Source organism: Gekko japonicus, unplaced genomic scaffold (genome assembly GCF_001447785.1).
Source record: "Gekko japonicus isolate JY-2015 unplaced genomic scaffold, Gekko_japonicus_V1.1 scaffold621, whole genome shotgun sequence".
NCBI classification, from domain to species: Eukaryota; Metazoa; Chordata; class Lepidosauria; order Squamata; family Gekkonidae; genus Gekko; species Gekko japonicus.
Window position 1 is genome coordinate 77920 of NW_015173692.1, and position 15257 is coordinate 93176.

The following is a 15257-nucleotide window of genomic DNA, read 5'->3' on the forward strand; positions in this document are numbered from 1 at the left end:
TGTGTGTTTTATCAAATTCTGCTCATGAGCGCAGCTCCTAGTAGGGTTAATGGGGTCATCCTAGAAGAGCTCTGCTGCTTTTTTTGTGAGGGAGGCTGCAGTGGAACAATCACTTGAGAAGAAGCTCAGAAACGTGCAGAGGACAAGGATTAGACATGCCAAAGCAACAGTTCCAAAAGAACAGGAGGATCTTGTCACTTTCTGGATTTCTGCACACTTGATTTCCGTATTGTGAAGGCATTTATTTTATTTATTTATTTATTTTTGGATTTATATCCCGCCCTCCCTGAAGGCTCATGGCGGCTACGCGTGATATGCTGGGTGCATTAAAGCTGGCTATGACATTAAGGCCTGTTCATACATGCAGTCTTTTTTTTCTCCACATGTAGTCCTCTATACATATTGGATCGCAGTGACAAACTTCAGCATGGACCAGGATATACAGAGACAGTCCCGATCGCTCTGTGTGATCATGCTGGCACCTTTTTTGTGTCATGATCACGAAAGTGGCTGTGAGCTGTCTCTGTGTACAGAGTGGTTCACAGTATGGTTTCTACCCCTCATGCTGTACATAGAAAGGACTGAGTAGATAAGAGGGAAGGAGTGACAAATCCTGATGAGTGAGTGAACCTCATTGGATTCCTTGCATATGTGAAACAACTAGCACAGACCCAACACCACTAGGGTTGCCAACCCCCAGGTGGTGGCTGGAGATCTCCCACTATAAAACGTGATCTCCAGATTACAGAGATCAGTTCACCTGGACATAATGGCCACTTTGGAAGGTGGATTCTATGCCATTATACCCCACTGAAGCCCCACTCGTCACCAAACCCTCAGTTTCCACCCACAAAATCTTCAGGTATTTACCAACCGGGAGCTGGCAACCCTAAACAGCACAGAGGGAGCTCTTCATTAAAAAAATTGTATTTCAAGTGGAAGCACACACATTCTGCAGCAATAACACTGAATGATGTATATTTGCATGTCATTCAGCCCTATCATGCCACTCTGGTCAATGGAGAAACACTGCAGGGGAAACTTTACCTCACTTAAACTACTAGGGCATTCCATGGCTCTTGACGGTGATTTATCTCTGGAGTTTTATAGGTGTTTGTAGAATGTCACTTGATTATTTCCACTCATTCTTGGCTGGGAGGATGAACAGTATAATCGCTTGTAATCATACCAGAACTTTCATTGTGGTGTCTTACAGGATTTCATGCTCATACTTTCATCTGCTCATTTTTAACAACAATCTTGCAGAGTGGCAATTACTACCACCTTAATGGCCCTCTTGTATGATCCCTCTGGGCAAAGCTATGATATATGATGACTTGGAAGATAAATTTCACTGTGCTTTATGTTTAAACATAAACAGAGGTATCCTTTCTGTATGTGTCTAATATTTTTCAAAAGCAAACGAAAAGACCATCACACTGCCTATGGAACTGAACAGGAATCTTATGGAATCTCACTTCTGGCTCTCACTGGGATGACAATACGAACAAGAAATGAAGCTCTATCTGGAAATACTGAGCAAATGTATTATTTGTTTAGATATTTATACCCTGCTTTTCTCCCCAATTGGACCCCAAAGGTGCTTACAAACTTGTTTTCCCCTCCTCCAGATTTCTGACAGCCTTTTCAGATTTCTGACAGCCTTTTACATCAATGCCTAACTGGTAGTTAGGGTGCAACAGCTAGATGCAATCTTGGAATAGAGATGTAAAATTTCCGGAAATTTTGAAGCTTGGAAAAAAACCTGGTTTTTTTCCGGTTTTTTTCCGGAAAAAAATGGAAATTTTCGGAAAAATTGAAAAAAATGCTACATTAGCATTTCTTTTGTCTTTTCTAGATTGAAAGTCATTCTGTTACTTTAGGAACATAAAATATGACTATGGACATTTTTATTTGGCATGAAATTATCACAACTAGCATATTAAAAATATAGTGTATCCAAACAATTATTACAAACAGAATACCCACCCACATGCAAAAACAAAACTGAAACCTTTTTATTTTCTTCTGACAATAGCACCTCCTAAAGGAAGAAATGCATCTTGTTCTTGCACTGGAGAGTTCAGTTTGTAACCTAGGACTGGCTTGTCCTCAGTGCACAGAAATTAGATCAATCTGATACCATATATATATATTTTAGAAATGATTTGGAAAATATTTGAACACCTTGTCTTAAAATATTTTATTCATCATGTTAAAATAAAACGTTCCATAATCATTTTTTCTTTTCTTTTCTTTGTTCAATTTTTCCAATTTTTCGGAAAAAAACAAAAAAACTTCAAGGGAAAAAACGGGAAAAAACCGGGTTTTTTCCGAATTTTTCCGGGTTTTTTCCGGGCCTTCACATCTCTATCTTGGAAGCAGGACTAGAGCCTTGATGGAGACAGATGGAGGCATTAAGGGGTAGGTGGACCTCCAGGAGGTAATGGAGCAGGTGTACCCAGGAGTCTGTTATGTCAGACAAACTACAATAAGCCTTTTATTGGAGAAACTGGGAAATGATGAAATGCCTGGGTGAAGAAGATGCTGATGGCCCAGGGAATATGTTCTTTCCTCTTCGCTGCCCCCCCCCCTTCTGTATACATATTAAAAGTAAGAATTCAGGCATTTTAACAATCTTTCAGAGGCTTTTAAAAAACCCTCTTCAAAGTTGTAAAAGTCGTTTCATTCCCTTTCCTCTACTGACTCAGAGAACTGTTTCTAAAAATTCCTCTCAGTTTGACCACTTGCCTCTGCTTTTCCGGGCCCCATGGAACCCTGTCACATGTTGCTAAGGTCAAAAGGGCGCGCCCCCCATTCCAAAGTGCTCCAGCTCCAGTTGCTTGGCAGGGGCGGGGGCACTTTGGCAGGGCTAAGCTTGCAGGGCAGCAAAGGGGCTCTCCCATCTGGAAACCCCGCATCACCTTGGTGCAGAACAGGCCCCAGTGGAATTGTTCCTCCCTGGCTTCTGCCCACCCTCCCAGTGAGGCCTCTCGCCTTGCCTCAGGAATGACTCCCATGCTTGCCAGTGTCCTTCCTGACTGCTTGCCCTCCGGCCCTGCCTCCCCACCTCTTGCGCCTGCCTTCGGCTCCAGCTGCGGTCTGGCTCGGGTGCATCCCCAGCCACCGCCCAAATGCTGTCAGGAGGCTCCGCCCTGCCTGCCCAGGTCGGGGCCTCCATTCCTGGCTGTTGCAGCTCTCTCCAGCCGGCTTGCCGCGGCCCCATCGGGTTTCGCTGTGCCTCCTTCTCCACTCTCCCTGCTCTGCTCTCTGCTCTCAGGGTTGTTGTTAAGACAGGCAGCCCGATGCCTCCGTGCTGGCTCCAGGAGAAGCGCTCCTGGCTGCTCTTCCCAGGCCACCTTCCGCACCCCTTCCCCAGGGGAACAACGAGGGCAGCAGCAAGTCTCCCCTATCTGAAGCCCGGCCACCAAGAGGACCCACAGAGCAAGAATTAAGGGGGCGAGGAACTCTCTTCCACTGGGACTGCACTCCCCCTCCACCCCTCCCCCACCCCTGGGCTCAGGCTGCAACCTCATGGGCTGCCCTTTTCCCCGCCGTCGCTGCTGGTGATTCTGGGGTGAAACTCTGGCCGGTAAGTTGCTTGAAATCTGTTCTCGGAGGGCTATTTGCTTTATTTATTCTCTCTCTCCCTCCCTCCCTTCCTCTAAAGGAAGAGGGAGAAGCAATTATTTTGCTTTCTTTTCCATCCAAATAAGGGGGGGTAGAGTCTGGGAAAAGGCTTCCATCTCTCTCTCTCTCTTTACATGCTCAGACATGCGGGGGTGGAAGCAGCCATTTGGCCTTCTTAGGCAGATTTGTAGCATCTGAGAATGAGCAGGGTCTTTCCGCAATCTTTCCCCTTCAGCAATCTTCCCCCTTCTTTGGCCTTGCAGGAGCAGAGAGCAGGCAGGGCACACGGTTTTTAGGAACACTCACTCCTGGCTTGAAGTTGTCTCAAGCACACTTCCCACCAGACTGTCTGTTTTGTCCGCTGACCGCCACCAGGGGCCAGCGAATACCCCCAAGCTTGACTCTGTAGGATCAATGGGGACTAGGTTCCTAGGATCTCCACTTGGGAACCAAGAGGACCATGGCGGGAGATTTAAACCCACCAACGGGACCTAGGGGTGTGTCCCTAGGTGTGTATATAGTTGGCCAGCCAGCCAGTAGTTGTTGTCTTTGTTGTGTTCCAGTAAACCATGCTGATCACTGCATCCATCTCAGTGGTTTCTACATGCGTCTAACCCACTACACTTCACTGTCAAAATAAAACAAATGGCACCCTGGCTTTCTTCCGCAATTCTCTCCACTTTATTGTCTCCCCTCCCTGGTTTCAAAGCATGCCCTACACACACCAACGCTGCCTTCCAACATTTTTTTTCCTTTCACTTCCACAGTATTTCAAAGCACAAAGCCCCGATTGAAGACACACCCACGCTCAGCCATTCTCTTTGAGTCTTGGGGATGCTTCCTCCAGGAATTACAGCTCTGCTCCAGAGCCAGGACAGGGGAGGGGGAATGCCACAACAGGCTGCCCTGAAGTCCTTGGAAGGAGAGTTGAATATGAAATTATACTAGCAGGAGAGCACTTGCAAACAGTGTAGTTGTGGCCTGCCCAGATCATGAGCTCAATTCAAAACTCACCTCAGCCTTGAAATCACCAGCCTGCCTTGAATATACTGTACTTTATTTTCTAGGAAGCCAGAGTGGTTAGAACAGTGCACAAACACTGGGAAGTCTTGGGTTCAAATCCCCCTCTTGTTGTGAAACTGACTGGGTGATCTTGGGCCAGTTACTTTCTGCAGCCTAAACACCCTCACCGCATTGTAGGGGGGATGAAATGGAGGAAGAGAGAACCTTGTGTGCTGCCCTGAGTTCCTTGGAGGAAGGGTGAGATGAACACACACTAAATAAAATAATAGTTCTTCAGGGTCCTCCCCATAATTTGCAACATGGAATAATAGTACCCTACCCTGTGGGGTGGCTGTACAGAACATGTAATAATGTAGGTAATAGCTGTCAGCATGCAGAGAGTAGATTTTGCTGAGCATGCAGAAATCATACTGTTCCATAGGAACATAGGAGGTCTTATACTATCAGACCTTTTGGTCTGTTGAGGTCAGGACTCTCTTCTTTGGTAGCAGCTATCTGGGGTAGTGGTTGTTGTAACTGGAGATGCCAGAGACAGACCCTGGGCCCTTCAGTATGCAAAGCAGATGTTCTACTGCTGAGTTACAGTTTTGCCCCTTCTTCCAATCCTAATTAATAATCTGCAAAAGAGGCAGATCCCCCAATCATTCATAGTATCCAAGAATGGGGTGAAATTAGGTCTGGGGGATGTATACTGTGAGGAATGCATCCCCCAAACCTAGTTTATCCCGTCCATCCCAATTCAGCACAGAGAGGGGATGTTTCTTTTCTTTTTTTGTATTGTACAATTCTTGTTTGGGGCTACATGATTACTTTCCTGTTTGTTTATCTCATGGGCAGGTAACTTTTAATAACACAGGACAATTACACTAAAATGCTAGACCGCTGAAGTTTAGGACTAAATGATCAGGAAGCTACTCTTCTGACTCCCAGTGTACTCTAACCATACTGTATTTGCTAAAGAAAAGGCACGCAAAATGAGATTCTGATGTGCCTGAAATGGAAACATTAAAGAGACTTAAATTTCAGCATCACAATTAACAGGATTTTTCAAAATGCTTTGTGATTTGTGTTTTTCTGTTTGAGAGAGAAAATCAGAGATTGAATTACTTGTTCTCACAATTTTTTTTTAAAAAAATAGCAATTTCAAATTTTATGTTTTTCATTCTTCCTAAAATGCATTTATGGTGGGCGCACATGGGGTGGGTCGCCAGAAGGTAGCCTTGCCTAGTGTCCAAAAAAACCTTGCACCGGTCCTGCCTGCATGCCATCCCCAGCCTGCAAACACCCACCCAAGGAGCTTCTCACTCCAACAGGAACAGAGACCACAGGCAGACATTGGCTGGTCTGCAGCGCTGCTGACAGGAAGCTTCAGCTGCAGAATCCTTCCTTCCTGCTGCTCTTGCTGTTCCCAGGCAAGGGCCTTCTGTTCGACGGCTAGCCGGGCTGTCCTAGCCTCACCATGGTTCTGGGTTCTGAGCGGACCGCATTATGGAATTCCTTGGGTCTTGGTGGTCACACCAGTAGCATCTGAGAGACCCCGGTTCAGATCTCTGCTCTGCCACGGAAGTTTGGTGGGTGACCTCAGACCACTCACACACTCCCAGCGTGACCTACCTCACAGGGTTGTTGTAAGGATACAATGGAGGAGAAGAAGAGTTGGTTTATACCACACTCTTACTCAAAGGAGTCTCAGAGCAGCTTACAATCACCTTCCCTTCCTCCCTCCACAACAGATGACTTGTGAGGTAGGCGGGGCTGAGGGAGATCTGAGAGAACCGTAACTGGCCCAAGGTCACCCAGCTGGTTTTTATGTAGAGGAGGAGTCAAACCTGGTTCTCCAGATCAGAGTCCACGCTACACCACAGTTAACCACTGCACCACAGCTGGCTCTGGAGGGGAGAACAGTGTAAGTGGCTTTGGATTCCCATTAGGGAGAAAGGCAGGACATGACCAAAGAAATACAACAAAGGTCACAGGAGATCTGGCAAGGGAGGGGCATGCCTCTCCTGAGTTTGCAAAGGCAGGGAGGAGCGACTGGCTGAAGCCAAGGAGGGATCTCTCTTGTAGCCTTCAGAGCAACTACAGACAGAAGAAGCCCCTCTCCTCCTTCCTCTCATAGGAGAGGGATTTTGCCTTTACCTCGCAACCAGAGTCAAACAGGAGGACTTTGCACTTCTGGGTCCTTTTCCGTGTTCAAAGAGCTTGACATCCACAGCAACAGTAAGCCTCACAACAGCTCTGCAAGGAAGGCCGCTCGCCTGGAGAGCCTGTGGCTGAGACAAACGAGGTAAACAGAATAAGAAGCAAAGGGTGGGTGTGGCTGGATGACCACACTTCTGGTAACATGGGGGTGTGAAATAATATACTAATGAGCAGTTCTGTCAGGGGTGTGTCCTAATATGCTAATGTGTTTCTGCTGTTGGGTGTGGCCTGTTATGCTAATGAGTTCCTGCTGGGCTTTTTCTACAAAAAGAGCCCTGGGAATACCAGAGTTCAAATTCCCACTTAGCCACTATGTGACCTTAGGCCAGTCACAGACTGTCAGCTTAACCTGCTTCATTGGGTGGTTTTAAGGAAAAAAGAGAGGAGGAAGCATTTTCTTTCATACACAATGACATATTTACTCAAATTGTCTCAGCAAAAGAGTTTATGATATCTTTCCTCTCACAGAGTCCTCTTTCTTTGACTGATGCAGACTACTATGAGTGAAGAAAACACGTTTTTAAAACCACGATTAATTGTTGATGGCATATGTTTTTGAAAATATAAATAATTTAATATCTAATTAATTTAATATAGATTACTAAACCCTGTTCCCAACCCACCCCAGAAATTGAGATATCTATGCTCCTGGAATATTGGTCTACCAAGGTCAGTAGTGACTGGTACTGGCTCTTCAGGTTCTCTTTCACATCCTCTACTACCTGATATTTAAACTGGAGATGCAATGGATTGACCCTGGGACCTTCTGCATGCAAACCAACTGCTTCACAGCTTCTCCAACTAGTGATGGGTGACCCCATCTAGCTTAATTTACAAAGGGCTGCATCTTTCTGTTTTGATAAACTCAGCCTTTTTCTGATAATTTTTCAAATGCTGGAAGAATTTGGAAAGACTTAGCTTGGGAGAGTGATGGCTATATACTGACCTACCAGTTCCCCCTCTACACTTTTTTTTCTAAATTACAAATTGTGGAGGGAGTAGGAAATAGCAGCCAAGAGGCCTTGCAAAAACTGAGGGCTCCCCCTAAGATGTCACTTCTCTAAATATCTTTAACCTTTCTGTTGTTGACAGGAATTCTCCAGTATGGTAGTTTTAATTGCACTTGTTAATTGAGTCACACACACTCAGAGTTCACACATACACAGAGTTCACAGTAGTAGGAGCAGGTTAGAATGCAAGAACACTTTGGGAACAGAAAATGGTTTTATTGAGCAGCTTTCTCGCTCTCTCTTTCCTCCTCCCCCTCCCAAGTTGGTAAACTTAAAAGTATGGAAAAGTAGGGAGGAAGAAAACCAAGAGATGAGAGGGCTGGGTTTGACCTGTTTGCCCTATGTAGAGAACTGAAAGCCATTAATGTGTTAGAAGATGAGCAAGTGAATAAGCCTGAGATGAAATACTTGATGTTCTTAGGTCCAGTGATCACATTGTCTGGTTGTATGTGGCAGCAAAGTTGGCATACGGGTTTATTGCAAGCTCTGGTACCAGTGTCCATGTACAAGTCAGATGTTGCCAAAGGATAGATGAACACAAAACTGACATCAAGAATCAAAAACCTGAGAAACCTGTAGGAGAACATTTCAACCTCCCAGGGCACTCAATGGAGGACCTCAAAGTAGCTGTTTTATTGCAAAGGAATTTCAGAAACAGACTGGAAAAGGAGACTGCTGAATTACAAGTTATTACAACACTCAGGACAATGGAACCCCCAGGGCTTAACAAAGATATCAAATTCTTATCTCACTACACATGCTAAGTCACTCAGTTCTCACTTGTACACAGAATTAAACTTTGTTGGTCTTAAAGGTGCCACTGGACTCAAACTTAGTTCTCACATCTGTTGTTAACTCTTTTATTATCTCTATGTCAATTGGCTGCTGTCCACAGATCTTACCAAATGTGTTATTCCAATCTTGGCTGTATTTATTGCTCAGTTACTTATGAATTTTGACTCTAATTATTCCTTCCTGGCAACTAACCCCCCCTCCTCTACCTATAAGTAATGGTTGAAGAAGTTTTGATTCACTGTGTATCTGAAGAAGTATACATGCACACAAAAGCTTATACCTTGAATAAAACTTCGTTGGTATTAAAGCTGCCACTGGAATCAAACCTCTGCTGCTTCAGACCAACATGGCTACCCATCGGAATCTATGTTTTATGACATAAATACCACCTTAGTTTTAATCTTGGGGAACATTATGCTAGCTGTAACCTCTGGCAATATTTAATAAAAACGTATGTATCTCATGCTCAGAGACCTGAGGGGCTGTGCAAGAGTCTGTGGCTTAGTGTTAGAACATCTACTATGCATGCAGAAGGTCCCAGATTCAACCCCAGCATTTCCAGATCAAAAGGATCAGGTAGTGGATGGTGCCAAAGTCCTCTACCTAAGAACCTGGAGAACAGCTACCAGTCAGAGTAGACAATATTGATTTTGGTAGATCAATTATCTGACTCAATAGAAAGCAGCTTTGTGTATTCGTGTGTTCTATGACCATGAAAGAAAACTATTCCTTCCCTGCTGGCCATCAGTTCTCATGTGGACATATTTCTGAGTAGTATCTCAGTCTATTTGCTTTTCAAAGCTGTGGAGAATTCAGCAAATAACAATTGTTCATTGGTTGTGAATGCTTAAAATGTGACCTGGTATAGTTCTGAGCAGCCTCCCCCATCCAGTAAACAAGTCCAGGACTATATTATAAAAGAGTTGTTGGATGATGAACAGCATAATGTACATATAAAGTGGAATTGTACAATTGATGTGATTAGTATTTCATATCCAAACATACTTTTTAGTAGAATCTGTTTTATTTCCACCTTTGATGCAACTTGCCTGCAGAGTCTGGAACATAATAGACATTTCAACAAAGACAGCTGCTTTTCAAGGAGGAATTGGAAAGTATAAACAGTCCCCATAAGAAATCAGACAACTAGAGATGCTCAAGAATCTACCACCCACTCAGCAAGCACACATCCTTGCCATATGATGGCTGTAGAAAGCTTTTCAATGGGTATAAGAAGTTATTATATTCCTAGTCTTTGTGTCGTTCTTTATCAGACCAGCCTCACTCCCACAAAATAGCCTCGTCTTGATTCTGTACATCTTTTCATCTTGATTCTTCCTCCACTACCCTTAATCATATCTTCCTTGCATTCCTTTTATCTTTTTGCATGTACAGTTTGAACTATGTCTCATTTTAATTTGTGTAAATACAAAGTCACTATAGAAAGCCAAGATGTACTGCCAGTTTGCAAACTTGCAAATTGGCCACTGAATAATGGGAATATGGATGTAAACCTCATAAAAGGGGGCTGCTGGAGATAGCTGCTGTTCATTTCTGTTTAATTAATTAAAATATTTATATCCTGCCTCTCTCGAAGGATTCAAAGCAGCTAACACAATCTCAAATAGCAACTACAATGCAATAAAATTAAAGAATAAAAATGTCCAGCTATCAAAGGGCTACAGAATCAAATTGGTCTATCTATACAAATGTTTTCAGCAGTGTGATGTCCATGGTGACTTCACTGATCCACCTTGACTAAAGACAGTCTTAAATAAAAAGGCACTGAATAACTTCCTAAAAATAAATAAGGATACCCTCTAAACTTCCTCACAGGTGGTCCAACAGGCCAAATGGCTGTGTACTGAACAAAGGGAAGATACAAAGATCTGTGCTAATGCACTGTAGGTGGCATGGTGTGACCAGGGAGGATAAATTAGGAGGTACACTGCTACCTCTTAGATGTGCTCTGTTTGCTTTTCCTATCTCAGGTATATATCATGGGCATAGCCAGGAGATGCTAGCTAATGACAAGCACCAAAGGGCTCTTGGCTTTTGGCTAGTGGCTTATGATTTTGGCCATGTAGCTCATTGGGTTCTGGACCAGTCCACAGATACAGTTTATTCTTGTCTCTTTTGGTATATTTTAACTCAATTTCTTTGTTGTGTCTGATTGTATTTTTATTTGTGGTAAACACAATCAGCCCAACACACAGGCTATCACAACAGACTAGAGTTTACAGCCACATGGAACAGTGTCACTAGGTCAGAAGGGTTCAGGGAGACAACTTATGAGCAAGATGTAATTGAAACAAGATGTTTTTAGCAACATCACCAACTAGGGTTGCCAGCTCCGGATTGGAAAATACCTGGAGATTTTGGGGGTGGGGCCTGAGAAGGGTGGGGTTTGCAGAGGGGAGGGACTTCAATGGGGTATAATGCCATAGAGTCCAACTTCCAAAGTGACCATTTTCTCCAGGTGAAGTGGTCTCTGTCACCTGGAGATCAGTTGTAATAGCAGGAGATCTTCAACCCTCACCTGGAGACTGGCAACCCTAGCACCAAACTGTTTTTCAGTTAGCAAGGCTAGACTGAACAGTACCTCCAAACTTTCTTTGTGATCTGTCAAAGACCTCCTCAGCCAGTCTGAGGTTAGCAGGTCAATCAATCCATGGCATTAGCCTTCCTAATCCCAACCAAATTCATCTCTGTCTTGTCTAGATTCAATTTCATCTTGCTCCTGTACAGCCACTTGACCACACCAGCTTCTAAAGGTTAGAAAAATGTAAAACTGGGTATCATTCAAATGCCACAGGCAACTAATCCAAAACTATGGATGATCTTATTCAACAAACGATCAGACAAAAGGAGGAGAAGAAGAAAATTGCCACAGAGACATCCCTCTGCTATTATTTCTAAATGCCTGGTAGAAATATCATGATCACCTTAGCGGAATGAACTATACAAATCAACAGGGATTATCCATTATCCATCTGTAAACTAAGAATTTCATTAGAGTGACTTGAGTTTTTCTAATTCCTTATCTAGGTTTGAAATCTGACTGATGTGGGTGAAGAGCAAATGTGTCATTCATGTAAAACCCTTAATTATTATTTTCAAGGGGTCATTTTTGCATTTGTGCATGTGCTAGGGTTGCCATCCCCCCAATGGCGGTGGGGTTCCCCTGCTTTTGGGGCACCCAATCCACCACCGGCCAGCTGGTCAATGAGGGGAGTCCTGCCCCCAAAGAGCCCCATCATGCCGAATGTGCCTGGCATGATGACGTCACTTGGACGTGATGTCATCATGCCAGGGACACTCTAGCATTTGGCTAAAAATTCTATGGTCACCAAATGCTAGAGCAAGGGTATCAAACTCATTTATTATGAGGGCCGGATCTGACATAAATGAGACCTTGTTGGGCCGGGCCATATGTGTCATAAAATGTAATGCCAGGTAGCGGAGATATAAACTTTATAATGGACACAAACACAAATATATATTTTTTTACTTAAAATAAAAACATGCTTAAAACATTAGCTCTGTAAGCTGCAAACCTACTTTTGATTTATTGACATTCACCACAGAAATCTCATGCTCAGAGTTCTGACTCTAGGACCCAGGTTAAAACATGAAATGGCTGAATCTGGCGAAGCAAGCTATGATGCAGCAGCAGCAGCAGCAGAACTGGAAGAAGGAGATGGCCAGTTCCACTGCGGGCCTGATGGAAGCCCTCTGCGGGCCTGATCCGGCCCCTGGGCTGCATGTTTGACACCCCTGTGCTAGAGTGTTCCCTGCACAACGTGCCCAGTGCAGAGAGGAAACTGGGCTCCAGGAACCCCGGCTGGAGCCCCCTGCTGGCATCCAGGTAAGACCTGGCAACCCTAGTGTGTGCACATGCCTGGAAGTCATGGCAACCTCTGAGGACTCCTACTGGGGCATGGAGGGCATTCAGAGAAGTGGCTTGACAGCCTGCCTCTGGCCTCCCGGCCCTGGTATTCTTTGAAGTGTTCCCATCCAAACACTTGCCAGAGTTGGCCCTGCTTAGCTTTTGAGATCTGACAAGATCAGGCTTGCCTGGGCTATCCAGGTCAGGGCAGGCCCTTAATTATTCTTGACCCTTTGCCTGCTTTGTCCCATAAGAACATAAGAGACACCAATGTTGGATCAGGCCAAAGGCCCATCCAGTCCAACACTCTGTCACACAGTGGCCAGAAATACCAGGTGCCCTTCATCAGTAAACAGAACACACAGTTATATTGTTTTGGATCCACACATCCAGCCATCAGGTCCACTTGAATAGCTCTCTATTAAGACCACAGATGTAGTGTTGAACATATGATCACTGAGGATCACCTGTTTGAAGGATTAGAGGCCTGAATGTAGAATTCTGAATCCCTGCCCCTTTACTTACATGATTAGTGGTGTCAAGGGTGACAGAACTGAACTTCAAAACTTCAGGGAGACACAGAGCCTCTCATGCAATAACCAATTAATCAAGCCCAAAGGATTTTGCTATCTTTGAGAGCATATGGGGCAATAGGGATTAATTCATCTATTGATGAAGTATTTCTCCTCTGGTGCTGCGCAAGAAATTAAACTTACTTTGAAATCACTGTACATCTTTTCTGCCAATAAAGCACAGAGTAACTAAGAACTAAACAACTAGTTCCATGTATCTAAGGAAGCCTTGACTTTTTTTGAACAGTAGCCATCACTCCAACAGGAAACCGGTACAGGTAGTTTGATAACATAGAGAGTTTGCAAGGCAGTTTGTGATATGACATTGTTCATTCAACGAACAATAGACAAACATCCTGCTGGGTGCCTTTGGTCTGCCTTTCCCCCCTCCCCTAAAGTAGTTGTTTGGATCCCAGCCAGTGTCTCTTCAGCAGCTGGGGAAACTGGATCTCTGCTTCAAATGGAACTGTTCTGTTGATATTTGCTAAATGAATGTGTCTGGCAAGTAGCTCATTACTTCCTCCCATCAACAAATCATCAGTGACAAGGAAGCTGTGGTTGGTGATGGAGCTTGTTCCATCCCAGTCAATCAGTCCTGTTGAAATGCTTGTATTTGAAGTTTTCCTGCACCACTTCACTAATTCAAGTGACTCCTAGCACCTTGGTTGGTTCCCAAAACTGACAGAAGGCAAAGGACTGTGGTAGACAACTATCAACAGCATCCTTACTACCTGTACCGGTTTCCTGTTGGAGTGATGCTCAGGGCTATGGAGCAAATAACACATCCCTCATACCAGAAGATTTGGAGGAATGCAGATCTCCCATTACATTGTTTGCAAATATGGGTGACAGCTCTATAAGGAAAAAAAGGAGTGGGAATGGAACCTCACAGCAGCTACTATTTAGTTACTAGAAGCTGATGCTAACATACATGTTAAAAAAGCAAAAGACAACAAATGTAACCCAAGCAAAGCAATTCCTTTGGTCTTATGTCAATTTCAGTTGCTACAAAATACACAGAATATGATGCTCATGGCTTGCACTTCCTGTTTCCCAGACTGTCAAAACACTCAAAGCTAGTCTTAGTAGCTCGGAACCTTCTAAATCATTGTCTGTAAGTGACAAGCAGTGCAATCCTTAACAGAGTTATACCCTTCAAAATCCCTGTCTTAGAAAGTTTAACTGTATTCAGGATTACACTGAAAGTCACATAGGGGAAGGCATTAGTCTCTTGAGTTCTAATTGACCCAAATGCAAAAGACACAGAAACACCATTTGTATTTGTTTGTAAAATATAAATCAGGGAATGATTTATACTTTAGAAGCCTTGTGGTTTTCTATAACTCTCTGAAACATGGAAGATCTTAATTATATCTGTTTGCTGGGCTACAAGTGAGTGAGTGGGACAAATAGATGTTTGTAGCACAGTGTGATAAGAAAGGAACTGCAGCAGAAAAGGAAGACATAAAAGACTGATACAGAATGGAAATACAACAAAGTCAGGCTGCACTGTGAAGGAAAGGACACATGTACAAAATAAATATTCATTTGTATTAATTGTCATTCAGTTGTCCATTAATAATGTTACCCAAAGAGGCAGCCTCCTAACTGATTGGGGGAATTAGTTTTAAAGGAGATAGAATGAGAGGCAGGTAACTGGGATCTCCACCAATGTTTATTGGGATTATTCCCTTACAGAACTCTCCAAAACAAACCAGTCCGAAGTACAACTGGAAAGAGTTTTATTGAAAAAGAAATAAAAGAGCAAAACATACACACAAAACAGAAGGGGAACACACAAGCTATCTAAGGGGAAGATAAAAAGGGAGGAGCGGGAGGAAGTGATTCAGGGAAGGCGATAGTTACTGATCTTGGAGAGTGAGGTCCACAGTGACAGTGCAACAACCAGTGTTTTACAGAGAGAAAGAGGAAGCCTACACACAAGTGGGTGTGTATGATTGATCAATCTAATTTATTACAGCAAGAGCCAGTAAAACAATACAATTCTGATATAAGAAAGATTAAAACAGTAATAACATAGCAATAGTATAAAAACATTAACAAGAGAAGATTAATAAAATTAATGGAGGATACAAGATACACACACCCCGCAATAGAGCATTGTACTTGCAGTTT